Below are 17,814 nucleotides of genomic sequence, written 5' to 3' on the forward strand. Positions count from 1 at the left end.
CATAGAAGGACTTTGAGAGATCCAGCAGAGGAGAAAAGCACCATTCGTGTGTCTCCTCAAATCCCCAAATGAAGCTTTTAACCATAACAGGTTGGATAGTAGAGATTTAGTTTACACCTGAACACAAGAACACGTTTCCCTATATGAATAACAACTGCTAAAGAGACTGTACTCATTTGGTCCAAGATTCCCTAATACCATAGCTTGTGGCTGCAGTGTCTAATACAACATTAGTGGGTTTCAACTGGCCTAGATTTAAAAGTTTTGGAAAAAATGCTATTGCTTTGATCTGCTGCAGAGGCGTTTATAACTGTGCACGGCAGCACTGCAGACAAACAGGCTAAAGGATGTTGTTGGGCTCACCATACTGCACCATAATAAAGTTGGCAGTGTACTGTAGATATGCACTTTCAACTGCCCTGTCTTGCAGAACGGTTTACTTGATGCCTGTGGAAGGGGCACCAAGTGAAATGTCACCTTCAATCCTCATGGAAAAAGTGGGCTGAGTTCCAAACCAGATATTGTACCTCCATCTGTTATCCCCTGTGTTTTCTGCCCTTTGTCTACTTCTTTTTCTCCATACTTTTCTGCTGCCAGATGAATGTGAAAACTTGTTTTCCCAGCAGCCCGGTCCTTTCTCCGCTCTGTATTTGTTCTGCTACTAATGTAGTTCCTTTCTCGCTGTGGAGAAGAGATGACATGGTGGTGCTTTGGTGTCTCTCCTCCTTCTGCTACTGTTACACTTCAGCAAAGCCACAGTGAATTGGTTCAGCCTGTGTGTTTAATTGCTTTCCGCTTTAAAGAAGTTTCCCCGCTGGTCCAAACAGAGAAATTCATACAACTGGGGCGAGACTCATAAAGTACTACTGGGGTATTTTGTTTGAGAAAGAACCCAGACTCCACAAAATAATCTGCTTCCACAGAATTGGAAGTTGGTGATCATGAAGTCGCTTGTCTTGTTAATAAGCATAGGAACAATAGCTGTTTATGCAAAAGTGACCGACCTAGGGTTTGCCACCCCTGGTGGTGCAAATTAATGCAACAAAAAAAGGACAGAAATCAGAGAAAGAGGATGAAAATGGTGGAATAATCAAAGTTTTTGGATGATTCCTATTTGTGGCACCATCACTGCAATCACTTTAAAGCAACACATGAACCTCCTTTGCATGCCACCTGCGTTTTGCAGCTGCACAGAAAAGGCTGAAAAAATGACTGAAAGGCTGGCTGTTATGCACTTGGGTGGGCAGCAGAACAAAAACCCCTCTGCCTTTCGCTTATCTTAGTGCCTAACATTTGACATTTCATCCCCTCTGAAAAAGGCTCTATTGTATGAAAAACAAATTAAAGGTTGTTTTATTTGGTTCCTATTGTTGGCTGTAATGGAAAGTTCTACCTTTACAAGTTTAATTTATACTATTATCAACATCTGCTAGTGAAAACTGTCAGCGTTAGAGGTAAAATAAAGCATTTTTATGTTTTTAAAAAGTCATTTTGCTTCTGTCATCGTGACATTTTGTTCTTTTATTTATTTATTTTTATGTTTTTGCCATCAGAATTATTGTCTAAAGGCAAAGAAAGATGCCCAGCGGATTTACTTTACCAAACACTTGCTAAATATGGGAGAGACTTGACTGGGGAAAAGAAAAAAGGCGAGAAAGAAAGAGGGAAAGAAAAACAGCGGGGAAGAGGGACGGGGATAAAGGGCAAAAAACAAAAACCAACAAAATAAGCAGACAAAAAATACATATATCAATCACCTGGATCACCTGTTGAGAAAGAAAAAAGAGAAAACAAGCAGAAGAAAAAAAAAGAGCAACATAAACAACATCACGATGATCTATGGGAATATAACAATAAATACTAAATATTAAACATTATTGTGCAGCACATAAGATCAACAGCACACAGTGTGCTTTGAGGTAGGAGCCAAAAAGGGTGTAGTTTGTGTGTGTGTGAACACCCGTGTGTACACCTGTGAGCATGAGCGTGCTTGTATTTAAAAGGTTCCTTCATGTAATGATCTGCTAGACCAACAGAGGGGCAGCCGCGCCACTATCCCAGAACGAGCCAGCTGTGGAGGAGTGACCGAGCCCCAGGCCGAGAGGCTGAGGGCACCCCACCCCCGAAGTGGCCCGGGCGAGCCCCAGGCTCCAGGCCCCGACAAGCAGCCACCAAGGAGTGAGCCGGTGTGTACCCGGACGCCCACCCCCGGACACAAAGAACCACCAACGCACCGATGTCTGACTGTGTCTGCCACTGGCAGGGGGAGTGGTGGGGGGAGATAGGCCTCCATACCTTGGAGGGCCTGAGATGTCCCCAGAGAGGTGGTGTCTGATACTAGACCTGACATATAGACACAGACATACAGGCACACACAGATACAAACATCCATTCCCACCCTCATGCTCTCATATGCAATTACTCAACACTCACCCAACGTGGAGACAGACATAAAGAGACACTGTACACACAATCACACTCCCCAAGCGTACTCTAAGCCCCAGGTCTAGGTACCCTTGCCCCTGGAGGGGGAAACTGCACCCAGACCCAGGTAGTGTTACCCTTTTCCCTGGGGTGGAGAGAAGCAGACTGCCCCAACTCAGCAGCAGCAGCAGGGAGGCCCCACATTCCAGACCCCAATTGGACGGCCAACTCCTCCTCCCAGACCCCCCGCTCCAGAAGGCTGCAGAGAACGGGGGTGTGTGAAGACTCCAAACCTCCCTCCGCCCGCTCATATGTAGTGTACTATGGATTTAATTTGTTGATATTGTAAAAATCTTTTCTTGTTGATCCCATATTGTGTAACTAGTCTGTCAAATGGAATAAATTCTGTTCCTTCTAATATATGTTCTAAGTATTTGATTCCTTTACCACTCCAATCTGAAAAGTTTATCATATTATTGTTTTTAATATGTCAGGGTTGTTCCAGATAGGTGTACGTTTGCATGGGATTAATGAAGACTCCGTCAATTTTAGAAACTCCCACCATGCTGTCAGAGAAGAGCTGATGCTGATGCTTTTAAAGCATTCGTGTCGTTGGATGTTTGAGCTGATAAATGGTAGGTCTGAGATCTCTAGATTATTGCAAAGTGCTTGTTCTACATCTAGCCAAGGTTCATCTAAGAGGGTATGTTTTAACCATCTGAGATAAATTGAAGCCTGTTTGCTAAGAAGTAGTGCTGAAAGTTAGGTAGTTCTAATCCTCCTTTATCCTTGGTCTTTTGTAGTGTTTTTAAGCTTATACGTGGGGGTTTATTTTTCCAAAGGAATTTGGACAAATATGAATCTAGAGATCTGAACCAATCTTGTGGCGGTTTAGTTGGGATCATTGAGAATAAAAAAATTTTTTTTGGTAAGACCATCATTTTTATAGCGGCAACCCTTCCCATGAGTGATATGGGTAGACATTTCCACCTAGCCAGATCGCCTTCTACCTTCTTTAAAAGTGGGATATGGTTTAATTTAGTCAGATCTGCAAGCTTGGGAGAAACATTAATACCTAAATATTTTATATTTCCCAATTGCAGTGGTGTGGAAGAAGAATTATGGAGGGAGCAATTAATCGGGAGGACTGTAGATTTTGACCAGTTAATTGAGTAATCTGATATTCTTGCAAAAGAGTTTATCAATTCAATCACCCCAGAGATATTGGTTTGTGAGTTTTGGAGAAAAAGTAACACATAAAGGCTGATTTTATGTTCCACGTTCTTGCATTTTATGCCCTTAATTACTAAATTCTGTCTAATTGCTGCTGCTAGTGGTTCAATAAAAATTGCAAACAGTGAAGGGGAGAGTGGGCATCCCTGCCTGGTGCCCATCAGGAGACAGAAGCTGGAGGATGTTTGGTCATTTGTTTTGACACAAGTTGTTGGGAAATTGTATAATATTTTTAACCAGTTAATGAAAGAGGTTCCAAAACCAAATTTGTGTAAAGTTGCAAACAGAAATTTCCAGTTAACTCTGTGAAATGCTTTTTCTGCATCTAAAGAAAATATTGTAGTTTCAAGGTTTTTACTGTATGAGTAGTCTATCAAATTAAGTAATCTACGTGTATTTGTTGATGAGTGCCTACCTTTTATGAAACCAGTTTGGTCAGGATGAATTAAGAGGGGGGTTATTTTCTCTAGTCTCTTTGAGAGAGCTTTGCAGATTATTTTAAGGTCTAAGTTTATAAGGGATATTGGACGATAGCTTGAGGGATATACAGGGTCTTTGCCTGGTTTTAGCAGGAGATTAATGTTTGCAGAATTCATATTTGATGGAAGTCTGCCCTTTTCTTTGATTTCCAACAACGTTCTGTAGAAAACTGGTGCTAGAATCGTCCAGAATTCTTTGTAGAATTCTGCAGGAAACCCGTCTGGACCTGGAGCCTTATTATTGGGCATGTTTATCAGGGCTTCCTGGAGTTCCCCTGGTGTCAGTGGTGAATCCAGTGCCATTGCTTGAGTGTCTAATAATTTTGGAAGAGTAATGTTGTCCAAAAGCCGATTAATTTCCTTTTAGACGGGTTTATTTGTGGTGAATACGTTTTATAGAAATCCCTGAAAATGTTGTTTATTTGTTTTGGGTCATATATTGTGTTCCCAGATGAATCTCGAACAGCACATATAGTTGTTTTTTCTTTCTTTATTTTTAGCTGGTTTGCTAGAAATTGACCGGATTTATTACCATGTTCATAATTTTGTAAGCGTAGTCTTTGTACTAAGAATTCTGTTTTTTTTTCTCATCAATTATCTCATTTAATTCTAGTTTTGTTTTGCGTATTTTGTTCAATGTTTCCTGATCTTGGTGGGACACGTAGGCTTCTTCTAGGGATTTGATGTTTTTTTTAAATTCCTGAATATTTTTGTTTTCTTCTTTCTTTTTATGTGATGAGAAAAAAATTATTTTACCTCTCATCAAAGCTTTCCCTGCTTCCCAGGTGACATTTTGTTCAACGACAGCCCCTTTAGGTATTTCTAAATCCATCTTTCCTCAAAGTGTGGATTACCTTCTGCCTTCTAGCAGCCTGCATAGGAAGCTATTTATTTAAAATGTGCATTATTTATTACCACTTACTTCACTTGGCTCCAGGTGTGGCCCTCGGGTTCACCTTCAGATGATCAAAATATTAATGAATAATGCAAATTTGCTCACACTTCATTCTTTCCCTGAGTAATAGCTGCGTAACATCAGACACAGCAGTCTATGAGTCTATGAGACAAGAGCACTAACGATGTGTCTAAGTTACTTAAACTATGTTTCTACAATTTGATTTGCCTGGAAAAAAATGAGTTTCAAACATTTGCTATTAGTTTAACTCGTGAACAACCAGCAAACATCTGACTGGTTTTATTTATTTATTTTTTAGTTATTCAGCGACAAATATTTTGTCAAAACTACCGTGGATGGTTCTTCACACTCAGTTAAGAAATGAAAAAGACTGACAAAAGACCATCCTATCATCAATTCAATATGCTTCAGCATACCCAGCCTTTTCATTAGGTACACCTCCTCAACTATTCGTTAATGCAAATACCCAACAAGTTAATGACATGGCAGCAGCTCGGGGCATTCAGTCATGTAGACATGGCCAAGAAAGCCTGCTGAAGTTCAAACTGAGCATTAAAATTAGGTGAAAAAAAGATGATTTGAGTGACTTTGAACGTGGTGTGGTTTGGTGCCATAAAGGCCCACACAAACATCTCTAGAGTTTACAAAGAATCACGCTCTGATATGGTATCGGGATATTTTCTTGGCACACTTTGGGCTACTTAGTACTAACTCAGAATCATTTAAACCCCACAGCCTACCTGAGTATTGCTGCTGACCGTGTCTATCTCCTTATGACAACAGCGTACCCATCGGTTGCTTCCAACAAGATAATGCACCATCTCACAAAGCTCAAACCAGTCCTGATGGGTCTGTCTAGCACAAACCCCTCGCTGGAACAATCAGAGACAATTCTACTACAATGGCAAAGAGCATTGGACACCAGGCAGAACTCTTTGTGTGATCTTGTACACGATGGAGATGCCTGAGACGAGCGTTGTTCCTGCCGCTCGAACCCCAGTCACTCTCAATTAGCTCCCTCGAAGCACTGCTCTTTATTGTGGCTACATGAACATACATAGGTTCATTAACACATGACGTCTTACTCAGGCATATGTGTGAACAAAGAGTACCAGTCTGTGCATACGTGTGTGTGTCAAGATATGACCCAGTGAAGACTCCCCAAAGCTGGTGCCAGGAGTCCAGCGGTTCACCTATACAAAGGGATCTTATATTTAAACAGATACAGAGTAGGTGTCCTCCTATACCATAAATCAGTAAGAGAAGGTACGACCTCTCTCATGACCTTAGGATGTGTATGTATGCCAGAGTGCTCTGGAAGGCACACAGAGTCTTTGCAGACTGCTAAGGATCAGACATCCTATCGATATGCAATCGATTATATAACTCTAAGCATATATGAGTATATATTTCTAAGCATAAATGACAATCCAACAATATAAACCTAACAAGTCCAAACTGGTTTCCTGAACACACCTCCTAATTATGCGAGGTGTCATTTCCTGTCCATCGGTAAAAAAAAAAAAAATAGAGAAGTTATATAATAACAATGCATTTAAACAATCTCTTGCATAACACAAGTCAGTTTCTTTAAACTCCGTAAAAACTTGGACTTATGGATGAACTTACTGGAATTTGGTGATGAAGGATCAAAGTAACCGATACTCTTACACTCTCTAAATGTGGTGAACTTCATTGCATCTGGTATAAAGCTTGGAAGTGATTAGAATTTGGTGCTTAAAGGTCAATGTAAAGTAAAAAAAAGACAATCTTGGGCCATATTTTTAAGAATTAATACATGAGAACAAAGTTGCACACAAATGTCTAATAGGAGAACTGCGATGAAATGATTGACATTTTATATCTAAAAGGTCAACATTGAACATAATAATGATTGTTAAACATTCAATTTTTAGCCATTATTAAATGTTAAAACTCTTGTAGACCATCTACACACTTTTTCTTGGATACTGGACTTAATGACACTTAGATTATTTGTCCATCCATGAAATTTTAGCATCACTCATTACCCATCTCTAGGATGTAAATGGAAACTTGACTGGTTGGTCAACACCAAGTTGGCAAATCTACATTAATCTGACCAAAATCTACAGTTTGGTCAACTCAAACAAAATCTCCCATGAAGAGAAATACCAAAGCAATAAAAAGTGTGTGATTCTCCTGTGTATCTGCAGACTCCAACATGGATGCAATCATGCATGTCCTACCACCCACAGTTGGGCGGACGAGATTGACACATTACTTAAATGGTTCACAATGTGAAAGCAGAGTTAGGCATTAGTTGTCCAATCATCAAAACAGTAGGTGCCGAGTGCAAGTATGGTCATTGTACCTCATTTAACGGTCCAAAGAGTCACTTTTCTCCACAATGTGAAATTACCCCAAATGTTTGCTGCAGTCTGCATCAGCATCACAGGAATTCTTTATCATGGCTGTCACCATTTAAGCTCCCAGCTTCTCGAGCAGATCTGCCTTTATTGCCAGGCTATGAGCTTTGGAAGACAGCTGGACCTCTTCATTTCTGTATAAATCTCCATCTGAGCCAGACAGTGGTGACTCTGACCTCATTATGGCTGGTAACAAGTGTTATCACCACCATCACCGCTAGGATTTATCTTTTCATTCGATTGCTACTCCCGTGCTCTTTTTGCAGACCACGAGTGCGTTCAGCCTTGTGCACTACAACACACCACTTGTTTAGAAAAAATAACACAGTAAAAAATTAGATAATTAAAAGAAATGGTAAACCAAGATGGTAAATACATTACATCTAAAGCCAGCTGAAGTCTCAGTATCTTGACGCCTCCTTGTTAGATTGCAAGATTTGGTGCACAGATTGACTATCACTGATTTAGATTGGAACATCTCAACTACTAGAAGAATTTCTTACATATTTCTAGCATTTCTAAACACTAAAATAATATCATTAGCACTATCATTGCAAACCCCTTTACATGCTGACCTATTGGAGAGTTTAGGCAAGGTTGTGCCCTGTACGTTAAGTGCAACCTCGAATTGCTCCAAATTGACTGCCTTATTGGTCTCGTTGGCTTTATTGCATCAATATAAATGTTGTCTTTCCAATAAATGACAAACATAGTTATTATGTTCCTCTACATTTTGTTTATGAAGATAAATTTACATCCTGACTGAAAGAGTTTGACTTGAGCAAAAACACATGCATGCAGCCTGTCTTCCAACAAATCCATGTTGTAGTGCAACACCATGTATCGCCCAAATGAGTAAAAAAAAAAAAAAAAAAAAAAAAAAAAAAAAAAAAAGAGTAATATTCAGTGATTCAGAAAAATGTTGACATCTGATTCAATGGAAGCCTTGCTTCACCTTGTGTGTGGCTTTATTGTACACAATAAAAGACACAAAGTACAAAGTGATATACAGACGAGCAGGAGCCCAGGTCAGAACAGAAAACCTGGACTAACCTACAGTAATAATTAATGTGTGATATATCTGCAGCTGTGCTATGACCCTCTGAGGCGTCACACTGCGTTCATTTGTCACTACAGTTTAGCTAAGTCTAATTTCTCTTTCTGACCTCCTACAGTTGGACACAGATATTTCAAAATCAGTGATCAGAGGCTCACGTGCCAAGATTTCCTTGCACATTTTTCCAGTTCTCTCATTTCTTCAGTGACTATGTCAACATTTATGAGAAAGTGGATCAAGAGGAAGGCCCCACTTTTTAACAATAGAAAGGTTTCATAAAAAAATGTTTCAGCGCTGCTGTTTCCAATTTTTCCTCAAAGTCAAAAGTATTACTTTAAAACTATTTGACTTGATGTTCTTCTCTTATTGGCTGCAGTGTGAGTTTGCTAAAGTATCCGAAAATTGAGATCAAAGCTTTGTGTAGTTTGGAGAAAACCTCCCAGCTTCCCTTCACAGCGGAGCTGCACAGCAGGGATAAAAATGAACACGGAAGAGATCATAATGGAGCTTCATAAAAGTTTGTTTTATTCTCATGCCCCTCAATATTGTTTGAAGTAACAATAAATGTCTGAAAGAATTAATCTCATGAAAGGACAGAGGCGGAAGGACATCCTGACGGCACTACCAAATGAGGCGAACCCGGCTAGTGAGAACAATAAAGCATGTTCATGTCGCATAGATTAAAATACGCTTTCCTTTGGTGGCTCCCTGGACTCCCTGTCTACTGCACTGCAGCTCTGTCCAATAATTTGAGAGGGATGCAGGGTTTTATATTTCTTCTTTTTTTGCAGAATAGCATTTTTTCATCTCCAGCACGAACAAATGACCTCAGTAGAGGTGCCATTTTCAACCAGGAGTTGGGACGCATCTGCAAAATGTCACTGAAATTAAGACAAAGAGTGCTGTGAGCGTCGGCAGGCGAGCTCACTGTCAGTGTGGATGTCATTAATTAAACTGCTGGCTGCTGTTTATTTAGTTATTCAGCTCTTTTGTTCACTTACTTGCTGTGCACCTAAACTGTCTTAGCTCAATGCTTTTCTGACAGTTTGTGTACCTGAGTCAACCAACCCCGGTTGCAAGACGGTCAGGATGGTTGGCAAAAGCATTGAATTAGCTCCAGAAGTTTACTTTTGTTTTTTAGTTTAATTCATACAAACTGTACTGTGTCCTGCTTTTTCTTTGCTACTGCAACAACAATTTTCCCTGTAGAGATCATTAAAGTTTCATCATTTTTCTTGAGGGGTTGGAGTAAACACAAACTGAAAGAAAAGAGTAGGACACAGGATTGGATTTGGACCAAGACAGAGTCTGTAGGTTTGAGCAGGAGCAACACAGCTCTATCCCCAGTGCTCCGTATCCAAGTCAATAAGACGGACTGAGTGTGCAGGTGTGCGTGTTTACATTTAATATTAGGCTGATGTCAGATCTCATCAGAAAATCTCTCGTCCCTATCTCGTCTAATCCCCGAGCACACATCTTAAGCACAAACTCTCCCTCCCACTCCACCCTAGCTCTGTTTTTGTGCCTATTATCTTTTAGTCCCATCAGTCACCATTTCTGTTAGATATGAGTCCTTGTGTAATGCAGGTTTAAGAAACTTTGGATCTTCTTCACATGGAGGAGCATCATCTGGCCCGTCTGCCTCATTACCCCACCCTCAGCTCCCCATGGAGACAAGAAATAATGCTGGGAGGAGGTCTGGATTCATAGAGTGACATGGGTGATGTGTGTGTGTGTGTGTGTGTGTGTGTGTGTGTGTGTGTGTGTGTGTGTGTGTGTGTGTGGTTAGAGAGAAAAATGGGGCAAAGGAACTCAGGGAAAAAATGTGAAGCTCATGACGTACTGAAGGAGTAAACATGCTGGGCAATGAATATAAGCAGCCGCATAAAAACCCAGTAAATAAATAAATCTGAGAGCTGAACAGGTGGAAAAATGGAAAGTACATGCTAACACATATTAAAGAATCAGAACAGATTTAGCCATCAAAATATTATATTTGCATCCTCTATTACCGCTTTGTTCTCTTTTAGTTTTTAATTGCTTTGAGTGCCAGCTGGATTAAGTAATCTTAACAGGAACTACTGGAATCTACAGGCGTGTTTTGGTGGGACGGCACCATGGAACATCTGTTTGTTTGGAAACGTCAATGACTGCTCCGAAAGAGGCTTTCGTAGGTGATTTTATGTGAAAACCTCAACATGTTTATTGAATCCTGACATTAATCTGTACCAGAGGTGGGACCAAGTCATTGTTTTGCAAGTCTCAAGTAAGTCTCAAGTCTTTATCCTCAAGTCTCAAGTCAAGTCTCAAGTAATGTCAGGCAAGTCAGAGTCGAGTCTCAAGTCACTGGTGTAAAAGTCCGAGTCAAGTCACAAGTCTGAAACTTTGAATTTCAAGTCCTTTCGAGTCTTTAAAAAAAACAAACGAAAAAATAATGTTGCAGTTATGCTAAATGTAAATATTAGACCATGTAATTTTAAAATCTGTGTTTTTCTCAACACATACAAAATAGTGAACTTAGAAAATATACACAAATTGTGAAATTGCACCTCTTTAAAATGCAGCTCAATTAAACTTAGCTCCAAGAATAATTTTCACCGACAGTTCTGAGATACGCTGCATGTTATTCTTGGATGCGGTTGTAGGACCAGCTTTAAAATCGCATGACAAAAATATCATACATATTAAAAAAAACTGCATCACCAACGTAGCCTGGACAACATTTGCTAGTTAGATGAAGTCAGCTATCTCATCTTAGCATATTTATATGCATATTTATAATCATACGGTTCTTGGAGTGAGCGCATACACTCATGAAGTTTAGTAACTTCCGGTCACTGCAACAAGCCCAGGTACAGTTTACCGACAGATGGGTGCAGGACCTTGAAACGCACCGTGTAGAAAGTAAAGACCATCGTACATATCATAAGTTTACCAGTCTCACAAATCGTCTTCATAAATACACATTCGTTAACCGTTTATTAATAGGACCTTTGAGCTCAACGGTAATTAATTAGTAGTGGAAATAATTTCTGGTAGCATCACAGAAATGTAGCAGTGACAATAATATTGTATGCTGTAATCGTACTGGGCAATTAGTGATACAAAAAACCTGTTTTATCCTGTGAATAAAAGTATGTGTTTTTGTCAGTGTACCATAATAACAGAAGCGAAACGCAATATTGTGTCAGGACAATTCACTATTTATGCACAATAAATAAAGGAGCATAGCGCGACAATTTCTGTTCAGCGCCAGACTTGCTTGTAACCTATATCACCAGTTATGTTAAGAAAAATGACGCATTAACTACAACAGCAGACTGACCTTTGTGTAAATGCTTGGAGCAGACTAACCTGTGAGCTGGAGTGTTCTAGGACGTTATATTTGATCTTTGAATGGCTGCAATCCAGACCATCCGTCACGTCTTTGTTACTTCGGAAACATGGCTCGAACAATTTCTCTTCAACGACGTAATCCGATAACAACCGATCTCTTTACCCGTCGGCTTCCCGTGGCTGTCATGCGACCGGCTATTGCAGTTAATAATACAACAGCTTCTTGACATTTTTGTGTTTCTTTTTATCGCTGTGTGACTGATTTTAATTGAAAGCCTGCGTGCGATAGTACCGCTTGCCACGAGTTCCCAGAATCCTTTGCGGTTCTACCCGTGAATGACGTCACATTTTCAATCTCCATATAATATGCATGTTAAATTTTATATTTGGGGTAAAATATCAAGTCTTTTCAAGTAAACCGGTTCAAGTCCAATTCAAGTCCCAAGTCATTGGTGTAAAAGTCCAAGTCAAGTCACAAGTCTTAGAACATTTTTTCAAGTCAAGTCTAAAGTCATAAAATTAATGACTCGAGTCTGACTCGAGTCCAAGTCATGTGACTCGAGTCCACACCTCTGATCTGTACACAAACTTCCCTTCAAGGTTTTAGGTAGAACAGGTTTTCTGGTTTCTGCATGTGAGAGGAACACATTGAAATGCAAGCAAGGAAGTGATGTCGTTTGACTACAAATTAGGTTTTTAAAATTGGCGTTTGAAACTGGAGAGATTGGCTCACTTATCAAGTGACTTAACTTGTACAGCGGCTGGCAGGTTCCCAGACTGGCACATGATAGACTGTGAAAGATACAGATGGTTCATCCAATCACTTGTCTGCCCTTTTCCAATCAGTTTTCATGGATGAATTCTCATGTCATTCTTTTTAACAAACCATCTGGTGTGTCAGGCTAGATGATACCTGCCCAGTACAGGAACCACATTTCATACCTGCAGTTAATTGTTTTTATTTTCCCAGAAACAGAATATCAGTGACATATTAGCTCTTCCTGCTCATAATTTACACGTTACTGTAACATGTGGTGCACAAAAAGTTAAAAGTTTTCTTCTCACTGGTTGGATGTGATGCACAAACTAATGAGAATTAAAATTCACTGACAATGACAAATGTGAGATTTATCTTTTTAATTATATTTAGCATATTTAGTGTATTTGGCCTGTGATGGACTCTCAGCGTGCCTGGGGTGCACTCTGTGCCAGCTAGGATAGACTCCAACCCTTAATGACCTTGAATTGGATAACCCTGTAATGGAAAGTCTATCATATTTGACACCTGAGACGTATACATCATCAGTGTGATTTGTTTTCCTCCAAATAAATTGCACAAAATGCCAGATTTAGCAAATATTATAAACTAAATATGACACTACATAACTTTAAACATTTCCAGCTCCATATATTTATTCTTGGATTCTAATAGAGTAGCTTTGTGTGATTCATAAGTGGACACAAACCTCTGCCAAGGCATCTAAATCTTTGGGCAGTATTTACTTTTAGGGGAATAGGATAATATTTTCTATATATTCATTTTGATTTTTGTTCTTATAATGTAGTTTGTAGTGCAGTAAAAATAGATAAGGCTAGCATGACAGATGTACTTTGATTACACAAACATTATGTAGGAGTGGGTAATGCATAATAGGTATTGATTTCTAAATAAATGGCCGTGAATAACCTGAGCTCATTATATAACATTATGCTACAGTGTATATATTATTTACTCAGTCTCCTGACAATTATTTCTTTAAAGATATAACATATGTTCAACTTGAAAGAAATGCAGATGTGAAATGTAAAAGTGAGGTCAGAGGTCAAATGTGAAATAATATTTGGTTGCAAACTATATTGTGAGGTTCAGAATCCTCATGTTACTAATGTTGCAAATACAAACAAAGGCGATACAATTTCTACACAGTTTCAAAGATCAAAGACAAGCCATGACCTTATTTGACCTTGAAAAAGAGGTCGGAGGCTCTCGGTACAAACAACAACAGTTAGAGCTATTTAAAACTGTGTTTCTATGTAGTATTATTATCACTTTGATCTTCTGATCAATCTAACGACCCGACACGTTCTCACTCACCAAGGTGTAATATTTTATGCTAGGTGACAAATCTTCCGTATGTTACGCTTTCGGCCACCCAACACGTCCCTGTATTACGAGGTCGGAAAAACGAGGAAACATGGGAACCGTTTGGAATCAATCTACACATGTATGTTTATTTTACTTTAATCCCTTTGGAAAACACTATCTAATAATAATAATAATGGGTTGGATTTATATAGCGCTTTTCAAGGCACCCAAAGCGCTTTACAATACCACTATTCATTCACTCTCACATTCATACACTGGTGGAGGCAAGCTACAGTTGTAGCCACAGATGCCCTGGGGCAGACTAACAGAAGCGATGCTGCCATATCGCGCCATCGGCCCCTCTGGCCAACAACAGTAGGCAAGTAGGGTAAAGTGTCTTGCCCAAGGACACAACGACCAGGACAGAGAGCCCAAGGATCGAACCGGCGACCTTCCGGTTACAGATGCGATTCCCAACCCCCTGAGCCACGGTCGCCATTTCTAACACCATTAAGGTGGTGGTTAACGTTAGGGATAAGGTAATGGTTAGGGTTAGGATTAAGGTTAGAGTTAGGGCTGTAATACACGGCTGGAACGTGTATTACCACTGGGAGAGTCAATCTATTGGATTCCATCCACAACCCGGCGCATATCATAGGAACGCGGAAGGTTACCTTTCACGTTCCTGAGGGACGCCTCGGGACGTGACAAAACGTCGGTATATTACGCTGTCAGAATGACAACGGGCTCAATGACCTTGACAAATCAGTCAGATTCTTTATACATATACAGCTTTTATACAGTACTTTCAATATTGACAACGAAAACCACACTTGTAAGAGTCATAGTTTCTAAGTTATAGGCTTTTTGTCAATTTTCGTACAATAAAGTTGACCTTGAAGGCCTTGGCAGACTCTACACCCCTATGATGTTTTATCAGTGTTGCGTTTACAGACAGAATAACAAGAACACACTACCAAAAACATATCTGCATTGGGAGAGGTAATAATTTGTCTTTGTAATAAGTACAAATCAAAAAACTGTTTCAAAAGCCACAGTTATTACTGTATGTCTGTGCTATTTAAGATGTATTGGCATGCTTGGTGAATTGCAGCTGTCACATATATATGTAAGAATATATAATATTAGCAATGACGGGTTATTTCTCATTTAAAAAGAAGAAGAAGAATTTCAGGGGTTTTTTTTTCCAATTTACCACCCACCTTCACTCTGAAAGTGGGAGACTCAGCCTGTTAAAGTGCTCATAAAAGAAATCCAAATTCATACGTCTACACTGCAGTGGCATCGTTTGACACAGGCTTCTTGAAATTTTAAGAACTCTGTTGCATAATAAAATTATTTCTCGCCTTGTTCCTCCTGACAGCTGACAATAAAGGAAGATTCAAACAGCAACTGCTGGGAATATTATATAGTTTAGTACTATAGGGAACCGATATCTTCGCATGTAAATGTCTTTTTTTTAACTCATCTGACCCACATGTCATGTAAACCCTCAGTGCAGAAAATATTTGCCTCCACTCGGTTCTTAAAGGATCCTCTTTCCCATCTGCAGTCATTTGCATTTTCCTTCTTATCTCTGATAATGACAAATCGAAGTCAAACATGCTTTTGCTTTCTCCGCCCACTCCTTCTCCTTCCTCGTCTCTCACTCCCTCCCTCCGCCCTTCCCTTTAACCTTCCTCTTTCTTTCTCCTTCTTTGATTCTGCCACAGAACCAAACATATCATTGGTCTGACTTATACAGCATCTGAGGGGAATGTCTTTTCTCTCTGGACCATTAATGTGCATCATCGAGAAGTCTGTTCCCACCGGAGCGGGCAAGTCAGCGGATTTGCTCTTAAAAGAGAAGAAGAGGTTTAAGTCAGGAGTCAGGATTCAAGGACAATTCATTATCAGGGCCAGGGTGCAGCAGGCCACTGAATGTAGTGGGAGGCTGTTAGGAAAACGGTTCAATAATATGAGTTTTGATTCTCTGACCGTGCTGATGTGAGAAGCCAGGAAATGTCAAGGGCATCGCATAAACAAACCTCCTCGCTCTCCAAATCCAGTGCAAGCTGTCTCCGAAAATAACCCCTTATGTCCGCCGTCTGAATGCGAGCATATGTGTTGTGAGAAAAAAGCCTGCAAGAAAATCTAATTAATGCTGCAGGAATTTAACAATGTAGGATCCTGGCAGTAAACCGTAAACTGAAAAAAACCCACAGCTTTCTATACAGATCCTGATAATGCCGCAAATGATAGAGATACACACCTTATTCTGTTCCCTATAATATATGCTTATACAGTTAAAGGTACATTTTCTTCAGCCTAATTTCTCCATGTAGTACTCAAAAATGTGTTATGACGCTTAAAAAGTCAACTTGACAGATTAAAACAAGAAAAGCATACAAAGTTTATAGTTTTCAATAATTGTATAGAACAAAGTGAGTAAAAGCTTACTGTTGAGCATTGAAAAAGCAAGCAAACACCCTCCACAGAGGAATGACCAGTTTTCAAGGATCTGGAAAAAAAAAAGGACAGCTACTGGCAAAATCTGGCCGCCTTTAGACAGCCTGGTTGGTGCAAGCCAAGAGGCATGAAGCTGGAGGACAAAAATATATTTTTAAACACCAAGGTGCTCAAAACAAGACATCTGATAATTAATTCACTTATTTTCACTTACTTTACTTTCTCTAGCCCTGAGAGCCACTGTATATCCTCAATAAAAAAATGTATACAGTTATAAGAGTTTAGTGTGTTAATTCTGGGTTTGACTACAGACGAAAATCAGACCATATTTGTTGATTAATCAGTTTGGAAATGCTTATAATTACATATGGTTCACAAACTTTATCTCATAAATGATAGTAATTATTTCCTTCACCGAATGTGTGTTTGAGGAAGCGTGACTTCCTCACCCTGCACAGAAGGAGACCAGGGTTTGTGGCTCTGGTCTATAATATAATATATTTCCACCTGTGCTGCTACATTTTGAATTAGTTTGGTAAAACGTTGGGCCAGACTCTCCTGTAGTGGTTAGTAATGGAAAAAGTCAATACATTTAATCACATGACTTAAGCCTGAATTTAGCTTTTTAGTATTAAATCGGGAACACCGACATTCCTCAACCCTCGACATCCCCTGCATTTGAATCCACTACATAATGGTTTAAGTACTTTCTCACCACAGGTATAGCTTAGAGAAAAACTTACCAGCTATTGTTAAAGTTCCAGCGTATGTTTTCCACCCATTGATGCCATTTTACCCCGCCCAAAGCCAGACACTAGACACATTAGACACAGGTGCTTTAGTTAATGTGTTTTCAAACAATGTTTTTATTCAAGTTGTATTTGTAAAAATCTGTAAAGTGTACACCATGTAAACGATGGATGTGGTCTTTGTGTCTGAAATGTGAAGCCAGTGCAGAGCTGCTGCTGTAAGGAGGTTGCGGTCCTATTTTTACTCCTATATGACTGAGTCATAATACATCATGTTCATTTTATGAGTCATTGTCGCACATTTTGTAAAACACGGTACGTTTTATCATGTCTACGTTGTGATTGACACATTTCTACCATATGAGCATGCAATCTTCTCTGTTTTGTTTCCAGTTTCGAAACACAATGACCCCAAATGTTCAAAGGACACTTCACAAAACAAAGGTGATGCCACTATGGCATTAAGTGACATTTGGCATTAAGTCTGTTGTGCAGATTTGGTTGTTGGCTCCTTGTGTACTGTCTTTACAACCACATAGTATCTATGTAGAAGTACATATACTTCTTATTTATCCATAACAACTTTTTCGGTAAAAGCAGCCTCCTTTTTTCCCTCGCCAACAGAACTGTGGCCATTCTGAACTCGATCACACCCAT

General features: G+C 39.6%; 1 protein-coding gene across 5 annotated transcripts in view; it reads right to left on the reverse strand.

The window, feature by feature from the left end:
- gria4b (glutamate receptor, ionotropic, AMPA 4b) overlaps positions 1-17,814 on the reverse strand; it is a 166,084-nt gene that overhangs the window by 123,588 nt on the left and 24,682 nt on the right. Inside the window, exon 1 of one of the 5 annotated variants that reach the window (XM_085421241.1) lies at positions 11,872-12,102. The exons of the other annotated variants lie outside the window; for them this stretch is intronic. The gene's annotated coding sequence lies outside the window, so the exon portion shown is untranslated. Of the gene's footprint in view, positions 1-11,871; positions 12,103-17,814 lie in introns of those variants that run through there. 5 annotated transcript variants of the gene reach the window in all.

Source organism: Rhamphochromis longiceps, linkage group LG10 (genome assembly GCF_057381845.1).
Source record: "Rhamphochromis longiceps isolate RC_006_pf linkage group LG10, R_longiceps_female_GT1.1, whole genome shotgun sequence".
NCBI lineage: Eukaryota > Metazoa > Chordata > Actinopteri > Cichliformes > Cichlidae > Rhamphochromis > Rhamphochromis longiceps.